We start from the raw sequence: 22,630 nt of genomic DNA, 5'->3' as shown, positions 1-22,630 counted from the left end.
GTACTTAATTCATTCAGCAAAACGTACGTATGGGAGACATCTTGGCCTACAATGAGGTATCCAACATACAAACAGATAACAAACAACCAAGGCCAACTAGTAACAAAGAGAACCCATAAAAAAGGTAGCCACCATATCTACTCTGCACAGTCAAGCTATGTGGAGCATTAGAAGTAAATAAATAAACTCAAGTCAATTTACAAATGCACAGTCAACAGGACGCATCTGGTCTACATTAGTGGAATTACTGACAGAAAAATGAAATTAACATTTAACACCGGCGTAATTTCCAAGCATCTCTGCCAGAGCGGTCGTAAATAAGGCATTGCTCTGCATCATGGGGTGGTTTTTACTCTGCATTGGTGCCATGACTGTGGCAAGGAACCCAAGAGGTGAGAATGTTCAACATTACTTCTGAACTGAAGAGAACGTTGCGCATACTGTATTTACACGCACACCAATCAACACACAATCACTAGGCTGACTGGTGTTGAAGCACTTCACATGGATGCTTTCAGCCAACAGCAAAACACACCACGTTTAAGATTCCAAGACATCAAAAAACACCTACATCTACTTATCCTTTTGAAATGATGGCATCCAATCTCCTGCCGTCACGGCAGTCAAGCCAAACAGTGACGAGACGTACAATGAAGCTTTTCATGGACTGATCACTAAAAACTACACCATCTAGAATGCCATTACACAACACGCCCTGCCAAACTGAATTTATGTTCATAATTATATAGGGTACATTCGATTCATAATTCTGCTTCCGCAATAAAAATGTATGAGTAAGTACTTCAGACTGCTTTGTTTATTTCCATCCCTTCAAACAGTATTAGAGAAAAAGTCATAATCCCATAAAAACCTCCAATAACAGCTATCAAAAAATCTATTTCAGGCAATCCTCTCTAAATACTGTTTGTTAAAACCACTATTCTAATATCTTCTGTAAAAAGAAGAATGTTTCAGTCTCTGAAAATGTTTTAGAAGAGGAGGTACAGAATGGATAAAGAAATAGGCATAATAGCAGTAATCTGTGGCATGGACATATGGGAGGAATTCACAGACACAAAAGCAAGTCAAGAGACTGACATCTGTAATTCTACCATCCATGTCATTATTCTCTCCTAAGTCCCACCAGCTGGTGTCGAACAGTAACACAGTTCAATAGTTCCTCACTTGAGTCAACATCGCAAGTTTTCTTCAAAGGCAATCCCAAGACATGGACAGATTTTGCTTGCATGCTGTCAGTGAAGACATTGTGAATCATCTTCAGAATGGGAAAGGTTCCCACCTAATAGAAAAGCAGTAGGCTACATCTACTGCTAAATGTACTGTGGTAAATTGTACAGTTAGGCACATTGTCATTGCGATATGCATTATCAACAGATTTCAGCATTTCACAATAGAACTTGTCTGAAAGGAGCCCACTTTATAACATTTTATACATCATAGGCTGATTTGGTCATATCATCCTTCACATTAATATCATTGTGTGCAGTCTACCAACGGTCTAAACCATATCTGTACCATTGGTAATGGAAAAAAAAAGACTAATTGAAAAAAAAGATCTAATTTCACGTCGTCCAAATGTGTGGCCATTTCATCAAGCCTAAAAACACAGGGCAAGTGTGTGTTCCAGAGTGCAGAGCTCTGGTGAGAGGTTGTGCAACACTCCTCCACCTCTGCAGGAGTGTGGCCTCAATGCTCCTTATTCCTGTGGACCCCCTCCTCCTTGCCTCAAGGCATTATATGTCAAGACCACAGTCGAAAGCTTAAAATAGAAACTTCAGCAACAAGAAAAACGTTATCCTAAACCACTAATCTTTTTGTTTTGTTTCTGCCAAGAAAGTTTGAAATTAAAAAAGAGGGTGTGAACAATCTTCTGAGTGAAAATGAACATGTGATCATAGAATGTAGCAGCAACAATCCTGAGGACACAATGTTTCTCTTACATTGTTGAAACATTCATTGCCTTTTGACAAGCCCCAACTCAAGACCAATTTAACAGGTATAACATATTGGAGAGCTTTCCAAACTAAGACATGAGAATGATACATGACCTAGGCTATGTTTCAAGAGTTAGAACTATAAAACATTTGAACATACTGGACTACTTGCAGAATGTAAGACTGTGTAGGCCGACATTACTTTCACACCTTATTAGGTCAGTATGCTATGATGTTTGGCGGTAGAGCTTTTGAAATAGTTAGCATTCACTTGATGGCATTGCCACATTCTTGTTGTAATGTATAGACATAGGCTAATTCCAATACACTAGTAGTAACTACTAGACCAAGAGTCGGGCAGAGAACTGGACCAATACAATGACTGATCACTTTACATCACAGCATAGCCCAGTCAGCAGGATCCGGGACCAAATGCTGAATAGCTTCTTTTTATGAAGCGCTTTCTGCTTCACATATTATTATTTATTATTTCCACCACGGAAGTCTGTGCGGAACCCTGTTATATTTGGACAGCTTCTTAGACCAATGCTGGTTTTATCATGAGAGAAAACTATACGGTCGCACTCAAAACGATGTAGGGTACGAAGGGCAGAACAATAGGAGTTTAACACTGAGAGAAAGTGGGAGCGGAGGACATGGGCCTTGTTGAGTGCTTCAGGGAGGAGACCAGAGAGATGGAAGTATTTTCGGTGAATTTAGAGAGCTGGACTGTGCAGCCGGAGTCAGCAGTCTCTCCCCCCCTCACACTACCATCTCCACCATCCCCCCCCCCCACATACAGTGGTGCTCCTGTCCCCTGACACACTATCTGAGGGAGACCTCATAGTGGGGGGGGTTAAAGGACAGTGCTTCAACACCTCTGGACACAATATAGGTATAGGTTAGTACATTTGACAGTCAAAACTGAAGTAGGCCAACACGAAACTTGCTTAATTAAAGTGTTATACGATCAGTACAGTATGTCATACAGGAGAGTAGCTGGTCAGAACACCCAAATTCATTGTGCATTGAGCTTTGAGTCTGGTGAATACCCACAAAAATCTATGAGAATGTGTGAACACTGAACAGCACAATGCGACCGCTTGTCATGTCACAAAGAAAGACAGTGGTCAGTTGAAGGAAACACACAAGTATGTGAAAACCGATCTGATAGCTGTGAGGGTTAGGAGGACAAGGGTGGGTGGGTAGGAGCAGGAGGGGGGGGGGGTTCTGAAACAGTTGGTTCTGATAGATTTTCCGACAGGAGTTTCAAAGGCTGCTCAGCTTCACTGGCCCTCTGCCTAGCAACAGATTCCTCCACTACATGATTCACAATCACAGATTATTTGTTGGCTGGAGAACCATGGATACGACCCCCTGGTACTACTTCCAGGTGTTAAGAGGCAGCCTTCTCTCGCACTGACCGATTCATGAGGGATCACTCGGCACTAAGCTTGGGAACTCAGTGTTGTAGCCTTAGCTTAGCATCAAGGCACTTGTGCAAAGGGCATGATATTACTATAGAAGGGAAGCTTAAGAGAACCGTGCACCCGTGGCAATAGAAACAGACAATTAAGTATAGTCCCTTGAGTAACATCTTCATGACTGTATTAAGAGTATGCCATAGAGCCAGGGTTAAAGCCTTGGAGAGGTGTCTCAAAGCAAACTATGCCCTGTCCTTGGGATCACAATACAACATGCAAAAAGCCATAAATACCAGACATAACTTCCTTGTCAATCCCATACCACAGCCACACCTACAAGAGGAAGTCACACACCTCTTTGGATGGCGCAACAATGCAGGCACGCACAGAGAGCATGCCTTCGCCCTGACAAGATCACACCCAATATTTCCTACAAAACATAAGCAATCCTTTGTATTTCAGAACATAGGATTGTTATTATAGAAACAATGTAAAAGACCAAAACTCCCCAGTGAGTTGAAAACCGTGGTACTGTTGTCAACAAACGCACACGCACACACACATGCACACACATAGTGCAGTGGAACCAAACAACAAAGCTGCTTGCTGCAGGACATTCACCACTGATTTGCGAGGTATGCAAAGGCAAATCTTCACCCTTTACTGCCTTACCAAATACACTTACAACATATTACCACGCTCTTTAGAGCAGCACATAGCCAGCAGGTTATTACTACTAGGGTTGGGCGGTATCCATTTTTTTTTGACACCTTTATACCGGCCTCAAATTTGAACGGCACGGCGGTAACGGCACAGCAGACTGTGAGGGCCCGCTCTGTCCGTTGCCTCTGGTCCAGCAATGCGTTTGTCACCGGCAGATTGAGGTTGTGGCCAAAACAGCTGAGCCACAGCCAATTCAGGGCCCTGATGGCGGCTGCAATGTTAGCAGCATTGTCAGTCGTTACGGCCGAGAGTTTATTCGCATCTAATAAATAGTGCCCCGCAGAGCGCATCAACAATGTTGTGGTCTTCTGGAAACATTTTGACAGTCGGGTGTGACAAAGTGGATGGTTAACGACATGTATGGCGTCATGTTAGTTGACGACCACATATCTGTTGTCAACGAATAGCTGTGTGAACCCGACAGCAGCACTTGATCCAGACAGATATCCATCCGTGCAGCTGTTAATGGGTGTTTCAGTTTGAGGTGCGAGGTGTAGATTAGTTCCCATTAGTGTTGACATCTCTGGCCGTCATCTTTTCATGCAAATCTTGCAAATAACCTCGTCCAAATCTGCAGGCTCTCTTTTATCGTCAGGTCAGAACCCTAAATGTTGCCATACAGCAGCCAAGCAGACCAAGTCATGAGCACTAGTCATCTTTTCATTTCTCCTTCTCTTCGATGGAAGGGGTCACATGCAACACCCCAAAAGTTACACTCCTGAAGGTGAAATATTGTAATTCTTTCTCAGACAGTGGTTACACATTGTGAATTGACAAACAGCGCTTAATTTGCCAGTTTGATAGATAATGGAGCAGAAATGTTTTGAGGGTATTGAAAAAAACCACGGTGGGCATTTTCAAATCCCACAGGATACCGTTATACCGCCCAACCCTAATTAGTACCATCTCTCCCTGTGGCTTGGGCTCATTCTAGCACCTTACAGCAGTGCACTGGGTGTAAATGGGTCCTCGCACACTGAGAGAGGAAGCCCTCTGTGAAGCCTGTGGATATCTCCAGTTTATATTACCACAGGAGCGCTTGCTTTAGTGTATCGCAGGACCTCCATGTGCTCCGCTAAGGAGAAAACCCTACGCCGGAAATGCTTTCCACAGCTGCTAGGAGTATTATTCCCCACCTTGAGGCCAACCAAAAGACAAATGGCAGCCAAGTCACGTGACTCTTCCGCAACAAGAATGCCATTGGTGGAAAGCCACCCTATTCCATCCCTCTCAAAACATTCTAGTCATACTTGTCTCACTGTGGAACTTTTTCACCCAATCACTGTAAATGAGCTGCAATGTAACCTGGTACAGTAATGTCATGACTATCTAATCAAATCATGAGTAACACTGTAAAAACATCCTATGATGATTATCTAGAATTAGCTTAACAGTAGGTCCTTTATGAGCCTAGGTTTTCCCAGGTGTAACAAAGACTGTGCAATAACTGTAATAACTGTATATCCGTTCTGCTGAAGTCTACTGTCCATGATGTCTACAAAATGGCCTGAATGGCCATGGATGCTGAGTGGCGGTATTAAAACATGAAATGCAAATGTTCCCGTTCTTCTGTCCCACTGTGGCCCCCTGTGTTGTGTGTGTCTGGTGCCCACAGAGGACGGGGGGGACAGTGCCGGCTCTGCCCAGACTGGCACTGACAGGTGTGCCTGAGAGGATGCCAGCGGCGGCCAGGCCTGATCCGCAGCACAGACAGCAGCCAAACCACACACACACACACACCACCAGGACCCATGGCAGCGCATTCCTCTAAGGAATAACCCAACGCAGCTCAGCACCAACCACACTGTTGTGACATCTTTAACCTGGAGTAGGGACGGGGAGGGGGGGGGGGGGGGACACCGGTGGGACTGAGAGGCCAGAGGGCATTGTGGGGCCTAGGGTAGAGAGGAAGGTAGCGGAGGGGGTGGGGGTCTTCCAGAGTGACCCCCCCCTCCCCCAACTCTGCCCCTCTCTAGCTTCAAAGTCAAGAGAAGTTTCCATGGATCAGTGACAAGGAACAAGGAAACGGACAAAAAGACCAAAACAAAGGAGGCTTCGGACAGCTGGGAAAAACTGAAAAAGCCCACTCTCACCCAGCACTGTGGCCCATGTCTAGTACCTTAACAAGCCTTTACCCAGCATGCCCCTCTTGAAAGTAGCACTGTAGGTACTTCTGGGAAAAAAAAGTTTTTCCCTACGTTGAAAAAAGTCATTCAGATCTTTCTGCAAAGTGGGGAGGTGTTACTTTTGTGTACGTTTGCAGTGCTGTTGTGCAATCTATGTTGAAAAAAGAGATCAGCTCCAAGCTCAATGGGAAGTAAGGCTTGTTTTCTTCCCCGAGGCTCAGGAGGTTGTGTTCAAGATGCAAGAGTTGCAAAACATCGCCAAATGTAATTTAATAGACCGCTACTGCTGCAAGAATTTCAGAAAAAGAGATAGACCCACAGTCAGTTGCCCTTGGCAAAGCCATACAAAACCACAACAAACAAAAGCATTTCAACTGCGTGGACTGTCCACCACACCCTGACAATACAGTATGTTTTCAGAGTCAGAGCGGAAGAGGGAGAGCAGGGGAAATAGAGAGAGAGAGAGAGAGAGAGAGAGAGAGAGAGAGGGGGAGCCTGAGGCCCACACTGTGCTGATAGTGCTGCAGGCCACCAGATCAAAGCCAGTTCACATCATTAATGTGTAAAAACCTGAGAGATGAAAGACCATCAGCAGACTGTGGGAGAAATGATGAAGGACAGAGCAGTCCCACTCTCTGCATGGCAGTAAAAAACAGCACAGAATAACACAACCAGACCAGCTCTGTCTGCAAGGGAAGCCAGAAGGAATCTGCAGGGACACAGGGCAACAATCTACCCACAGGATACTGAGAGCAGTGATAAGACAACAGTCTAGTGATATCTGGCCCAAACCTCTCAAAACAAGTTAACATGTAGGTCAACTCAATATGCTGACTAATTGGAAGAAAATGCATTATTGTCTTTCGTATTTGGCAGGGCTGAACAAAAACACTCTTGCTAAAAAAGGTCTCTCATAAACTGAATAGTATCATGTGGAAAAGTAAAAACGTCTGGTTATTCATTACTGCAGCACCTCATTTAGTGGTCAAATCACTGTGCAATGGGGACCAAAGTGCAGCAACAATGTCGAGGCTATCTTTCCATTTTTCACTCATTGTTTCCACTGTTTTGCATTCTTCCTGTGGATTTGGATGGCCGCCTGCATCACTTTAACAGAGACAAATATGAGTAAATCAGGGCTGATGTCTCATCTCAGAAACAGTAGCTTGCGGGGGGGGGGGGGGGGGGGTCGGGGTGTAGATGCAGATGCAGATGCAGAGTCTGGTTGCTGGTGCAGAGTCAGACCTAGCCTACACGGGGAGGAGGGTGGGGGTGGGCTACTCACAGAAACATGTGCAGTCAGCTGCCCGCAGAGGAAGCCATCATCCGTGTCCGCTATCAGGTGCTAGCTAGCTACACCCCTCCAAACCTTTCACTGTCACGTCAGACAGAAGACTCCGCCAGCACCATCCTATCTATCTTGGTCACCGCTATCTCCACTCTTCCCCTTCAAGGCTTTCCTGGCCCTCTCACCTCAAAATAAATACAAACTGAAAGTCCCATTTCCTCTGAGATTGCACCACCGGCATGTTGTCTTGAGTGTCGTTGGTGTAGCTGGGCTTTAATTTAAGTAGACCTGACTGCGGATACACATCGCAGTGAGAGACGGACACCAGAAGCATCTCGTCAATATCACCTGTTGCCATGATACAGGGTCAGACCTCCATCAGGATGCTGTCAAAGGTAAAAATCAAGCTTGGGAAGGGTGCCCACCATGACCATAGAGATAAATACGTATGTATTGTGATTGGCCTATGTTACTGCACACCATGAGCTACACAGTGATGGGATAGCATATGCAAGAGGAACCAACTGACTGACTGACTGACTGAAACTACAACTGGGCCTAAGTAGACACCTCATTTAGTTCACGAGGACCAGAGATCAGAGAGCATCTTCTGTACAACCATTGTCTCTTCAGCGTAAGGGGAGTTTCCTCTTCTATGTAAGTCAAACTGGAGCACAAGCTGGTGAGAGTGAAAGCTGAGGTGGTTATCGGAACTGTCCCTGACTTGAGGAAGTGTTTGTATGTCACAGCAGACATTGTGGCAGGATATGCTTGCCTCCTCAATCCCACGGTGCATTGTTAGAGGGTTATGATCACTACTCCTCTGTCTTCCTGTAGCCTCTGTCATTCAAATCATCAGATGGACAGAATGGCTACCATGCAGAATCACAAACTAATGTCCAGTCTCACTTGTATATCCCTCGACTTACCACTTGTTCAAAAAAGGAAGCAAGGAAAATCATTGCTCTGAGTGTACAAAAACAGCATTTCTCTAACAATGCTCAAGTGTCTAGAAAGTTGCGTTGCTGTCTCTCCAAATATCCCTGTTTAACACACGGGCCGATCTGGCTTTAATTAGTTTAAATGCTACATCCAAAGAAAGGCAGCTGAGGCGCTCTCCTATATTCCTTTAATTGATGGTTGTGCTACTATCCTATTTCATAGCAGAGTTCCTGCAGCAAGGGAAACTTGAAAAAAAAACACTTCATTAGCAGGAAAAGCTGCTCTTTAATTATTCTGCTGTTTTCAATGCAGATTTACTGGTCGTGTTACTGGGGACGGTTATTTTGGGAACATTTAATTCACTGAACAATCTACTATTACTGAACTATTTTCAGGGTTTCAGAGGACAGGGGCAATGGTCTGCTATGTTAGAACTAGGCCTAATGAAAGACATTCTGGACTATAGACAAACATCTTAAGCTTCCAAAGTACAGTGAAGATAGGAAATTCGCCAGAACTGAGATTGATGTTCCAAAGAAGCAATGACAATTATTCTGAAGGGGTGTGTGTATGAGTGTGGTCGTGCATGCCTGCATGTTTGTTTGGGGATAGGGGGGAAGGACAACATGGTCTCCAAAGGAATACGTTCAGGGGGATTGCTTCTGCAGACCAAATAATATGTTCTGTGGGCACATGTTATCTGGCTATACCAGCGTGACCACGTGTGGTGCTGTAAGATACGTACAAAAATAAAGATACGTTGCGTGAGAGTTACGTGAATTGCAAGATATGCTACTGAGAGTTAGGGGAATTAGGACTTGCGTGGCGGTTAGGCAGTATTAGGGATTAACTTTGAGTGGTTACGGTTAGGGTAAGTTGTCAGGGGAAGGCATTAGCAAACATTAGCATAAGCAACAATAATTATCAAGAATTAGCACCAATTAGCACCCAAGCATAATTAGAACCAGCAACATTCGGACTGCAAGGCGGGCGGTTCATGTCTCCACCACCCCACCAACCTCATTATGCAGCGTTCTGCCTTTCGTATTTACCTGCCAGTATAGCTACCAGTATATAGTTCACATAGAACGTATTCTTAGATCTGCAGAAGCGATCCCACAGAACGCATTCATTTGGAGACTGGGTTGGGCAAGGGCACACAGTCTCACAATAGGATGTGGTTCATGCTTCTTCTCCCATTTCCTGAGGCAAGAGACACTAACAGGTATAATAATACCTTTGACTGCACACAAGCCTGTTGAGCACTCATGAAAACAGAACAGACAAAGTGGAACTGAAACCTTCATGTAGCCTATAGCATTACAATACTTACAGTAAGCAACGAAGGGCAGAATAAAATAGCCTAATGCCACTGCATAGAAAATTCTAGACTTAGCTTACTTTTAATAATACTGTTTCTGCTTTAAGCAATACTTTGTGACTACAGTTAGGTCTAGGCCTACTCACTATCAATCTGCTAAAAGCTAATATCACCCTCACCAATTCAGCTGACAACAGCAGCATGTGCATTAAACAGCAAATCAGGCATCCTTTGCGCCAAAGTAAGATACACAGAGGGGTGAAACAAGTTCAGTCATACACACAAAAAACGAAAACAAAGAGACATAAAATGTGAACTCACGCAACGTCCTAAAAGTCAAATCATCAACTTATATGACATAGCCTCGAACCATCCGTACCGGCTAATGCAGCACGGCTGGAAATAATGGACCCAGCTTTTGAGAATTTTGAGAAAGGAGAAAAAAAATTCTTCCGGGGAGGGTCTTCTACAGACAGACACCTCTACCGACAAATCACAAGTTTGGGTAGGTGGGCGGCTCAGAATGAAGGTGGAAATTGCACTCTCTAGAAATCAATCAGCTACTTGGAACATCGGCAAGCCTCTACGTTAGTGACTACTTTTGTGTCAGGAAGATGTTGACGATAGAATCAGAGGACAAATAACGACAGGCGGATATCCTTCACGCGTGCATGTCCCTCCCAATCCTTCTACTCAGTTTGAAGACAATAAGCCTCTGGCCCCACGAGACTATACAGTATCTGACACGTTTAACTAGACCTATTCACCTATCTGCATGCGGAACACAATAAACCATAAGGTCAAAATAAAGAGTGTGTTGCCTGCGTCAGACAGAGAAAATATGTGATACAGGCACATGAAGTAAATGTCAGAAGTGACAGCAGAGACGGCCCTTTGCCTGTCAGTGTGCTTATATGTGCCCAGTCACACAAGTGGAACCGGGCCACTATTGATGATGACCGAGGCCTTTCTTCTTGTCCAATTCAAGCAAAAGAAGAAGAAGAAAATGATGCTCTGCAAAGGTTATAATTTTTCAAAGTCAGAGCTAACTTCATTACATGGTTTAAATGGAACAGTTGTGATGAACAATTTCCACTGCCACCGTGAGGACATAACTCACAAACTCTTATCTTATTATAGTGTTATTTCCCATGTTTATCATAAACCCTTTAGCATCACATGTCCCTCTCTTACTAGTCAAATGCAGGGTGGTGTAACAACAGTGTGCATGTTTTGCCTTTATGCAAAGTTACAATCTTGTGAAAGAAAATGTTTTCCAAAATAATTGCCAGTAAAAAACTATACTCTACTTCAAGTGGTCAGATCCCGACAGATTGCAGGAGACCCTGCAGATGCACAACAGTGGTATTCCAACAATGTGACAATAACCTTATCAACAAAAAATGACTCAGAAATTCAAAGAGTATCACAACTAGGCTCTAGCCTAATGGTGGAGTTAACTTACCCTATACTTTCCAGTGTTCTACTCAATGTATGCAATTTAACGACCCCTGAACTTGAAAGTGCACCGTGTGAAATGGAGGATTCCATTGGAAGCTGAGGAGTCAGAGGAGAGCTCTAACAGGGGGAGGGGGTTCCAATGAGAGCCTCTCTTCCTGACAGCCACACAGGAGGGTGGGGGAGGGTTACAACTGAGAGGCTCCCTTCCTGAGACTGCTGCAGTGGGCATAATGTCATGTAGCCTATCCTTCTACTGCTCACTGCTCAAATACAAATAAGGCCACATGTAATTAATCAATATATAAACCAATCAATAAACACTGAAGGTATCCACTTACTAGTTATAATGTAACATTTAAGATCTATCAACTACTTTAGTGTGTTGATAGTTAGTGTCTGAAAGAACTATGAGCTGGAACAGAACAAATGCTCTACTCAAATTAACACAATGCTGTGAGTGTGACTGACAGAAAGGAAGGGAAGCCAACATAATTTCCTCGGTTAAATTACCTCTGTACTGTTGATCCAAACAACAAGCACTTGTACTCAAGCTTACCCTCCCATATAATTATCCCTCCCCTAGTCGAAAAAACAGCCTCCCTCCCACTGGCAAGGGGTTGTTGTGCAAATGATAAATCCGAAAACAGGTTTTTCAAGAGAGAGGATTCCACTCCAGTCTTGGTAATAATTAGGCCTAGGCCCTAACCATAACATTTTTGAAGCACCCTGCCTGCCTTGCACACAACAGCAGGTTGTAACTGACGATTAGCGCATGAAATCAAACAGCACACTAGAGCTTAGGCATATTATTTGTTGAAATCTACCTTGTCCAATGTGTGTGTTTGCAAACAGCACATTCTGAAACCACAACTGAGCGGGGAGGGAAATGTCTTTCGACTACAAGCTTTCAAACAAAAACTAACAATAAAAGGCCCTGAACTTCATTCTGATAAACCCACTTAAGGCTCTAGACCTAAATGTTTACTCTTCCTTCATTCACACTGAAAAATGCCAAGTCATCAAAGAAACAGGCTCCACCGCACTACTTCCTAAATAAATGCCAAACAAAAACAGAATCAGCAACTGTATGATCCCTGATAAGCATTTATCAAGCATTTATCAGGGATTACAGGGAAACCATAGAAACCCAACCATAGCCCCCACTCTCTAAAGAGTGGCAAATCAGCAGGCCCTCCCAGCGACATATTTGCCCAGCTACAGGCACACATGGTTTCAGTTAGGGGTCTGCACCTATAAACAGTTGGCCATGGCAGCTTATTGGTCAGGAAGTGCAATGTTGACTGCAAGTCAAGACAGGCACAAGCTGCTAATGAATGATACACTACCCCCACCACCATCAGCAACACCAACACAACCCTTTTAGAAACCAATAGAGAAGTGATTCTGAACCATAGTAGTACAGTAAATGCACTTACAACCAGGCTATTCTCTAAATTGACTGTCAATGTGCTGCCATGTTGTTGAAAGATCAATATTGGAAGTCTGTAGGAACATGAATACAACAAAAGCTGTAGGCCTATGCATATCGACTTCGGCCATAAGCATAATTATGTAAAATACTTGTATGTGAGGAGTGCTTGATTTAGCTTGGAGTTAGCATTTTGAGACTATTCCATTGGTTCCATTATACCAGGCATACCAAATCAACAAACACAAGTGACTTGTGCAAGACGATGTATTTCACCCAGGTCTGTTGTAGAGATGACTGCTGTGCATGGTGAAATGTGTTGTTGTGTATATCCGTGAAATTGCATGGAGGGAGGTGGGAGGAATCATATTCCAAACAATGTCTTTGAAATCACATCTACACAGAGCCATTGAGCAATAGAGTAAGCTATGAACAACACAGGCCTACTTTCAGTTTTACTCAAAGATAAGGACAGGGACCAATACTTCAAACAGCGAAGGCTAAGGAAATGTATGTTAACAGTGGGTGAGTGAAATTAAAATTGAAGTTAGTAATGTTGTGTTAAACCTACCCCCACACATGCTGCCCTCCACCTACACACTTAGAGCTGTCAAACGTATCATCTTAAATACTCCTTCAGGGACATTTAATACATAGGTCACAAGACTGGTCTGCAAGTTAGATGGTCAAGCTAAGTGACAGCATTCACTCACTGAGAGATAAGCATAGCATTAACAAACCATTACAAATGAAATATATTATCTTACATATAATAGGATAGTAATAACATATAATAAGCACAGGCCTATCTATAGCCTAGCTGATTGGATGTGTGAAAATCGGTAAAAAATAATAATCTGTAGGAAGTACTAGAGCATAATATTATTGCCAAAGACTCATCCAGGTAATTCCTGCATCAATTCATATACGATTCACAGGAGGAGTCCCTCGATTAGCCTACTTAGGTCGGGCCTGTGCTATGCCATTCGGAACTCCCAATACGTCTCACACTCAGGGCAAGCAATATTCGAGGAGGCCCACTCCAGACAGAGGGTGGGATGTAATTCATGTGTAACAAGCAGATTTGTACGCAACATAGTAACACACAAAAATATGTTACTTTTAGGAAGTATAGGACGCAGTCCGAAAATGATACAATAAGTAACCAGTTACCAGCGTTAAACTCGACAACTGTAAGCTACTGAGCTAATTATGACAAATTGAAAACTATTAGCTAGGCCTACCCAAATACACATTTAAACGTATTTGATAATGTTGTTATTACACTGTAATAACACATTGATGACTGCGCTAAAACTTCGCTGTGCACTTATAGCCTACTACTATCACGACGATTTGCGAATCCTCAATGGAAAATGTAGCCATAGCCTTTAGCTTGAGCTACAAAACATGCACGTCAGCTTAAAATTTAGGTCTACTAAATGCAACGTACATAAATCATATTATTCATTAAAATATGTCAACACTACTTAGCTATGCTGGTCACAGACATTCGCACACATTAAAAAGCTCGAAATACCAGTTGCAGTGCAGTCAAAAAACTTTTTCACACCTGAAAAGCCGACAACGTTTTTTCTCCTTCGTTTTTTTGACAGTGCGAATGTGGAGTTTCACATATTATTCGAACATGCTGGGAGGAAAGGTTGGTAGAACTAATTTTCATCTTCAGTGAGCAAACTTCAACTTTATCCACTTCTGGGCCTATTCTGAGGCACTCGCTTACCGTCTCCGCCGCCGCTCCCCGGGCCACCTTCAACACCCGAGACACAGCCACCGAATCTCCACAGGGCCGTGGTGCTGAAAGAAAAGCGGAGAGGGGGACTAAGCAGACGGAGATTTAACGGCACCCAGGTCTTCTGTTCTGACTCTCTAATGGGGGCTTTACCGCAGCCCCCCGCTGTTTCAGAGACACGGGAATTCTTTTGACAGCTCTTCTTTTTACCCCCTCTACTCCCCCCTTATTTTCTTTTCTTACTTCCAACAGATACGAATCAAAATACTGTCACAGAATATGGCGGCTGCATAAGCAAGCGCCTATCGCGAGACAATTTTTTTTTTCCATGGAAGGGAAAGTTATGTTAGGAGAATGGAAGTATGATTGCTCAAGCCACTGCCGAGGAGACAGGGAAGTTTCTGGTAATATTGTTGGAATGGAAACTATCAACAGACGTGTGGGAGGAATACAGGTGGGGTTGAATGCTGATGTCTGTGTTTGATAGTGTCTGAAACTGCAGAGGAAGGTATAATTATGTCAAATTATTAAAACGCAGAAATGATGATAATCAGTTATGATTATTTGTAAATATCTCATTATTAAACAGAAAGAAATTATTATTGTTATATAATTATCTCAAATCAATTGTTCAATTTATCATAACTATCTAATGATATTTATAAAGGCTTTATGTACTTGTAATTACAAACTATAATGTAATCAACGAGTGTCCGACAGACAATAGAAAATACTTTAAAAGTGATTTATTGAATCTTATTGGCATCCAGGGTTACTACTGGGGAATAAGGTCTAGAGCTGCATGTTTCAGCTGTTAAGCAGCTTCCTCTAAGGATTGGAGCTGGGAGGTCGGGATTGTCATGTGGGTGGTCAGTCCTGTTTCCCCTGAAGAGAGGAGCACCTAGGGGGAGGGAGACCTACTGTAAAGACAGTGTGTTTTTCCCTATATGAGTTTGTTAATCAATGTATTTCAACATACACACTATCTACTCTGTAACTAGTGATGCTTCAAGTTACATTACAGTTTGTTTTTTTCATCCCTTTTATGTATGTGTATTTCTTCTGTCCATATCAATAACATGTATGTTTTCTGTGTGTACTGGTATGCACTTTTTAGTGTATGTGTATCTTGTGTAATTTATTTAATTTGTCTGCAACACTGGTTGCCCTCGCTGCTATCTTGGACCAGGTCTCTCTTGTAAAATAGATGTTATCTCAATGACACTTACCTGGATAAATAAAGCCAGTGTGAGTGCAACACTCTTAGAGCTGGAATTAAACCATTTGCAGTAACCGACTGCTTTGATGTCATGTCAGCTCTCTCCCAATTGAACTGGGAACATAGGACTTAAAATGTCTTGTACCCGTCAAGGCTAATGAGGACATGAGGGAGTGAGGAGGAGGTCAGTGGGCTTGTATGGCTCATTCATTTCGGGTCACTTTGGCCAATCAACAAATATCTCTTTGTGGGGGAGTGCTCAGACATGTGCAAACAGCAGCATTCTCACAGTCACTACATTGGCATACATTGATGGGCAGCTATGACAGGACAGGAGCCACACCCAATACATCATCCCCTGTGTCACCCTCCCATTGGTAGATTGTAAACACATGTATGTAGAGCAGGCTGTACAGGTCTTGGGTACAACTACTGTTTCCACTTTCTGGTTGCTCCAATGCTGTTCTGTGTCATTTAGTCTGCCCTCACTGTTAAATTGGATGGTTGAATTTGTCTGTGAGGACATCATAAACAGGTGTCCCATTTAAGTTTTTTACAACTTAATTGATGTGGACCAAGTCTCTCGCTCTGTTGCATTAACCCACACATGGGGCAAGTGAGAAAACAGACGCTTGCGGGAACCTCTCGTGAAAAGGACGGCGCATTTGTTCTTCAGTGGACTGGGTGGAAACACATGGCGTCTCATGTGTCTGTGTAATGCAGTGACTCACACACACACTCACTCGCTCACTCATACGCACATACACACACGCACACACACACGCACACACACGCACGCACACACACACACATACACATTGTGGCTCCTGCTATCTGGATAGACTGTGACCTCCTGACTGAGTGAAGCAAGAGAAGCCAGCAGAGCTAAAATGCCCCTGAGCACAGAAAAGGCAGACAACAGACAACACAGAGCAAGCTCTTGTCCTTCCTGTTCAGTCCAGAGTATTCATTTCTGTTAACGCTGGCTGATACACATGGGGGGGTGGGTGAGGAGATGTGTGGATGTTGAAGGGGAGGCAGTGAGTGAGTCAGCAAAAGGTTCTTCATAAAAACGTTCCCAAGAATTTCCAATGACTTAACCTCATGTTGGATGGGAACATACCGTATTATGTATTTCTTCACCAGCAGAAGCTTTGTCTCCCTCTTCAAGTGCCTTGTGTTGGGTGGAGGTGGACAGTGTGCTTTGGCACCACACAGTCCAAGGTCAAGAGGGAAGAAAGTGGCCTCTGTAACCCTACTTCACGTCACAGTGAAGATTGCTTCACAGAATCTCATAAGGAACTCTGCGCTGTTACCAAATCCACTGTCCTCTGCACGCTGTACTGGAGCACATAGATTATCACAGTGACAACTTGATAGGAGGACGAGGAAATAGTGCAACTCATGCGAAAAGAAGACCAGTATGTCAATAACAAAGTAACAACGTTGCATGTGTTGATGCAATGCCGCGCGCTCCTCAGAGAGGGTTCTTGGGAAACAAGGCCGACCGGCCACCCACATTCCTGGCATGAAAAGAGGCCCTTTTCTCACGGTCTGAGGACGGCCTGTTACGGGTCAACAGTGGGGATTTAGCTTGCAGTAGCTGCGGGTCGGTTCTCCTCATCAGCAACATGAGGGGATGTAGGACAGGAGATTCTGAGCAGAGAGAAACTGACACCCATGAAAACACGTTTAACAGGTCGCAAAAAGGACTAATACAGCAAGAATTAGCTCCTCTTATCCACTTACAAATAACCACCAAAGTACTGAAAGATGGAACAGATCAGCATTTCCTCAATTACAATCCAAGCCTGAAACTGGGAGGAGGTGGTTGAGTCACTTGTGCTGATAATATCTGACTGTTTTGACCAATTACACATTTAGTCAGCATCTGGTGTGCTGTTATACCAATGCAATAAGTCATTGCCAAATATAGATCTTGACAATCATGCAAAAAACACATTTCATCAATTTTTTCTAGATTATTTCTCAAGGTTCAGTAGGTTTTAAATAACCTTAAAAGCTGACGTTCATATGGCAGTTTCTATCAGTTTCTATCACTTGAAACCAACACATTCACAGTGTAACTTTGAACAAGTTCAAATGAGTGTTAGCTTTATTATTGTCAGAGCTACCCACAAGGCAGTGTGGTGTGCCTGTAAACTTTAGAGTGGATTGGTTGAAGGGCTGAGACCCAGACACAGATCTCCAACTCCCTAAACACGGTCAGCCTGACCCTCAGTGGATCAGACTATATTCCTCCCCAACCTGAGGAGGCTTGCTGATGGAAGACACAACTGCCTCTGAGGCAGGACTACAATTATACATGACTCTTGGGGGGAGCCCAACAACTTTGGGGGTGCCTATTGAAGATAATTTGTTCAATTTTGGGGGGCCACATTGATATTTCAATTCTTACGGGGTGCTCCCCCCTAGCCACCTGAAATTCGATCCCAGCTCTAAGGAGTTACACACACACACACCAGCAGCATCTCACCCCTGGGGTATTCCCCCTGCTGGGCCCCAGGGGTTTGTATTATCTCTCCCAACGGCGTAGCTTGGAAACTTAAGGTCTAGGGTCTCTGTGTGACCTTGCCCTTCAGACAATTCCTCAGAGCAGCGGCCTCATCCATAACTGATGTCCATGAGGTTCCCTTATCTTGGCCTTCACTAATGCAGTGGCCTCTCCGCTCCTCTGGGGCTGATAACACAGGTGTTGTACTGTCTGTCTGTGCCTGTCCCATGTGGGCCTCCAGCTGCAGGCTCATCAGGCTGTGGATGTGTGGAATGTGACCCATGTGTCCAGGGGATCAGTGTTGGAGAGTCTAAAGGCATCAGGACTGTGTTCAATTGTATGTGTTTCTGTGTGTGTGTGTTCATGTGTACACAAACATGTGATGGTGCATGAGTATGGGGAGTGTGTCTCAATAACTCACCCTGGGAGGGGCACCTTGATGTAACCTTTGGTGCAATTAAAACTGATGAAATTGTGGTTACAGCTAATGAAAGTAATCTTAGACTATAACAAATTTGCATTCACATCAGTAATATATTGCTTAAATCATACTGTACTAATGTATGGTGTTATAAAAAAAAGACCCTGTAAAGTAATAGCAATTTGTTTATGTTGCTGCATTCCAAGTATCTAACCGTAGCCTGAAGTGTGGCCTTGTGCACTCCACTACATAGATTTCAAAGGGTGGAGACTTGCAACGCAGTATCAGTTATAGGACAATCTGGGGGGCAAATGTACCCACTGGTGACACCATGTGGCAAAGAGAGGGAACAGCATGTATCCTCTTCCTCATATCTGCTTTGGCAGGTATGTGGCCATAATGAATCTTTCAGTAGGCAGTATGTTGGTTTACACGAAATAAATCCACTACTCTTAAAACAAAGACTAAACAATACAAATGGCTGTGCCACCTGCCCAGTGGAGAGGACCCAATGACAACAAGGCAGACATCAGTGTAGAAACTCCCACACTTCTCACGCAAACACTCAGCACTTTGGAACTGATAAAAGAAAAGTTTAATCTGAAGCAAAAGAGATTTTATTACAATAGAGGATATAAAATAAATATACATGACTTTTTTCTCATTTAACAGTCATTTGTACAGTGAAATTAGGACAATGTAGCTAAAAGCAGCTGAATAAATGTGTTTTCTTTTTATTTCCTGCATTGTGCAATTTTACTAATGAAAGCTATGGAAACACTACATTTAGGCCATGTGTGTATTCTGACCTTATGTGTGCACACTCACACTCACACTCACACTCACACTCACACTCACACTCACACTCACACAGTACACAGAAAATGTGTTAGCGTTGGCAGACACCTAGATCTGCAAAGCACGCTGATCAACATTCCATGGAGCCTGTGAAAAAAAACAATTGTGTACATTTTAGTTTTTCCATGAGAATAGAATTGTCATAGTACAGCCTAAACAAAATTACCATTCAAAATAGGGAACATGGGGTAAATAAGCTTCATCTTGGGAGACAGAGCACCATGCTACATATTACATGAGTACTTAACATTTCATTGAAAGGCATTATGATGGGCATGCATTACTACAGCAGCGCTTTGCAAATGGAGTGTCTGTCTGTCTGTCTGTCTGTCTGTCTGTCTGAACATACTGTTTAGAGGGTGACAATAAGTGCTTACGTTTTGGATTGGAATAGATAGGTACATGCAACACTACTAAAGGGGTAAATGTGAAAAGGTACAGGCCTAGGAGGTGCACTACAATTCATATGTGTACTAACGTGTGTCTGTTAATATCTACACACACAGAAGAACTCCTTAAAAGGGAGCATTGTCTGGCCTATAACTTTCATATAACTGCCATATCTTTAGTGTCTAAACAAGACATTAAAAAACAAACATTAAATACTTTTTGATTTACCACTAAATATTTCAGCAATAACAGTGCATTAAAAGATCATTATCGTATCAATATGTTTCAATGACAAATTATTAAAATGTGTTCTTATGTACACCATTTTAAACTTACCTAACTGCATTTCAACAATGTGTTAGGACAATATTGATAAGAAGACAAAATTCTAAATAATTTTACATTGTATGTTTTGCAGTCTTTAAATTAGAGATTGGACACATTAAACTCAAAGCTGATATTTAGCCGCTTGCTGCCACATTTTATGAATACCCAGTTAAACACTACGTAAAAACAAGAAACGAAATACAGGAAAAATGTCAAACACACTATAACAGAAGGCGTACGAAAAAGAAAAAGAAAATCAATATCCTGAATATGCTTTCATGGCAACGTTTAAGATGAACACTCAGACTTAAAAAAGGCACTGTCCACACATTTAAATGCTTTGTTTCAGTCCTACAGAACAGAACTGAGGGGATTGGCGCTGATGTGAGTCCACTTGCCTGTGTGAACTATGAACTGACAGTGATGAACAGAAACAGCCCATAATAAGTAGCAGTGGGGCTAGATGACCACACTGAGCAAAGACACACCAAAGGTATACCAGCAAAGACACAGCAAAGGTATACCAGCAAAGACACAGCAAAGGTATACCAGCAAAGACACAGCAAAGGTATACCAGCAAAAGGGCAATAGCGGCAAATGTGTCACTGCCATTGTACATCAGTAACACGATAACATGACAGTGCACTACTTTATTTTGTATCACACGGCCAGTATCTAACTAGATATGATTATTAAATTTGATTATAGAGAAGAATTAACTTTAAAAACTATGAGCTATCGAGTTTATGAGCAAGTTTGTGATAGAATGATCATTTAGCGATTGCAGGCTCTGTTAGATAGAGGTCCCCTTCTATATACTGTATCTACAGGAATTAAGGCAGAGAAAGAACTAAAACATGGGTATTATTCATATTATATGGAAATAATAAATATGATTGATTACTATCCACATATATGCATTTGTTTTTTTCTCTCTTTTTTTATACAATATTTAATTTAGAGTGCAATTAACAATGATGTAAGAAACAAGACTAAAGTGAATGCCTTCTTCAATAACTGCATTCAACATTAGAATCACAAAAGGAATGGATATCCCAATAATTTCAAGACCATAAGAAACCTCTGAAATGGACTCATAGTAAATGCATGCTCTCGTAGTAAAATTGAAGAATTTAACAAGTGAAAGCTTTCTCTTTGATTTTGCATAGGAACTGTTTGACAGTTATTGCCCCACTGTAACCTGTTAGAGCTTTGACAGAATAATACCGTGACACCTCGTTTTAGTATTTTTATAAATTCATTAAAAGAGTATCTAATGTATCCTCAATTCTTTTTTAACTATACTTCAAATACACAAAGAGAGAAAAAAAACCTTTGAATAGCTGCTGGTTTTGTTTCTGTGAAAACACTGGGTGTTCTGGGAAAGCTGTTTTAATCCACTGGACCTGTGTGCCAGACCACAGAGAAACTAGGAAAGTGAGTCCCAAAATAGATACAGTGACATATCAACACCAGAGAGAGCTAGTTGTCATGCAGAACCGTCTAGATAACCATTAGGAGATCATCTTGATCAGGGAGCAGTGCCTTTTACTCATCTGGTGTCTTGGCATTCAACGCAACACACTTAACACATAATTCAACAACCTGTGAGCTGCACCATCGGGAGATCGAGTGTGACTCAGGGAGGAGAGAGGGAAACCATACATTTTCCACCGTCTGCATAACTCTTGGATGTTCCAGTTCTCTCTATGGCCACTAGGTGTCAGTGTGTTTTTCCAAATTCCTTCACGAGTCACAAAACAAGCTGAAGTGGTTCACTTTATCCTGTGTGTATGTCCATCTCATATTTTACACAGGATAAATACTATAAGAAACCACTTCTCTACCTGGGTTAATAGTGCGTAGCCAAGGCGGAGGAGTGGAACGATGGGGGTATGTACTGTATGGGTAACTAAACCCATCTTTGTTCTTCTAACTCTTTGTAGACCCTTTCAGCAGTGCAGTTTGTTAACTCAGTAAGAAGAAAACACATTTTGAAAATGTAAAAGGGCAGAAATGAGACAATAAAAGCAAGAACCGTATATGAAAAATTAAATAAAAAACATCAGGCAGCAACAGTCTCAGGGACATATGCGTACACTGTTAGCTGCCCTGTAGGCTGACGCGCACATTCAGTGACCTTCAACCTCTATGTGACATGGTAGAATCTGCCAACCCAAGGCATACACACATTCTAAAACCTTTGGCCACACATGAGAATATTGATGTCACGAATATGAGTGTTGAGTAGAAGTGAGTGACAGATAGATGAGATGACAGGGTTTACCGATAGTTGCTGGAGAGAACTTACTGAACTTGCTGAAGACGGTAGAAAGGTCACGAAAATATTCTTCCCATGCAGACTTTCAGATTATAAATCTAGACAAACGTAGGTCTAATATTAGAAAACATAACGTTAGGACAAGATTAAGATAAATTGAGTATTTCCCTGCAATGACATCAGCCGAAGAACTGACT

At 42.7% G+C, this 22,630-nt stretch overlaps 1 protein-coding gene across 4 annotated transcripts in view; it reads right to left on the bottom strand.

The window, feature by feature from the left end:
- Window positions 1–14,632, bottom strand: part of tab2 (TGF-beta activated kinase 1 (MAP3K7) binding protein 2) — a 31,071-nt gene extending 16,439 nt beyond the window's left edge. For all 4 annotated transcript variants that reach the window (XM_083689223.1, XM_083689220.1, XM_083689221.1 and 1 more), the window contains exon 1: window positions 14,414–14,632. The gene's annotated coding sequence lies outside the window, so the exon portion shown is untranslated. The remainder of the gene's footprint in view (window positions 1–14,413) is intronic.
- Between the last annotated feature and the right edge of the window lie 7,998 nt (window positions 14,633–22,630).

Source organism: Argentina silus (genome assembly GCF_951799395.1).
Source record: "Argentina silus genome assembly, chromosome: 17".
NCBI lineage: Eukaryota > Metazoa > Chordata > Actinopteri > Argentiniformes > Argentinidae > Argentina > Argentina silus.
The sequence above is the reverse complement of the archived record's forward strand: the minus strand, read 5'-3'. Positions and strand labels throughout refer to the sequence as shown.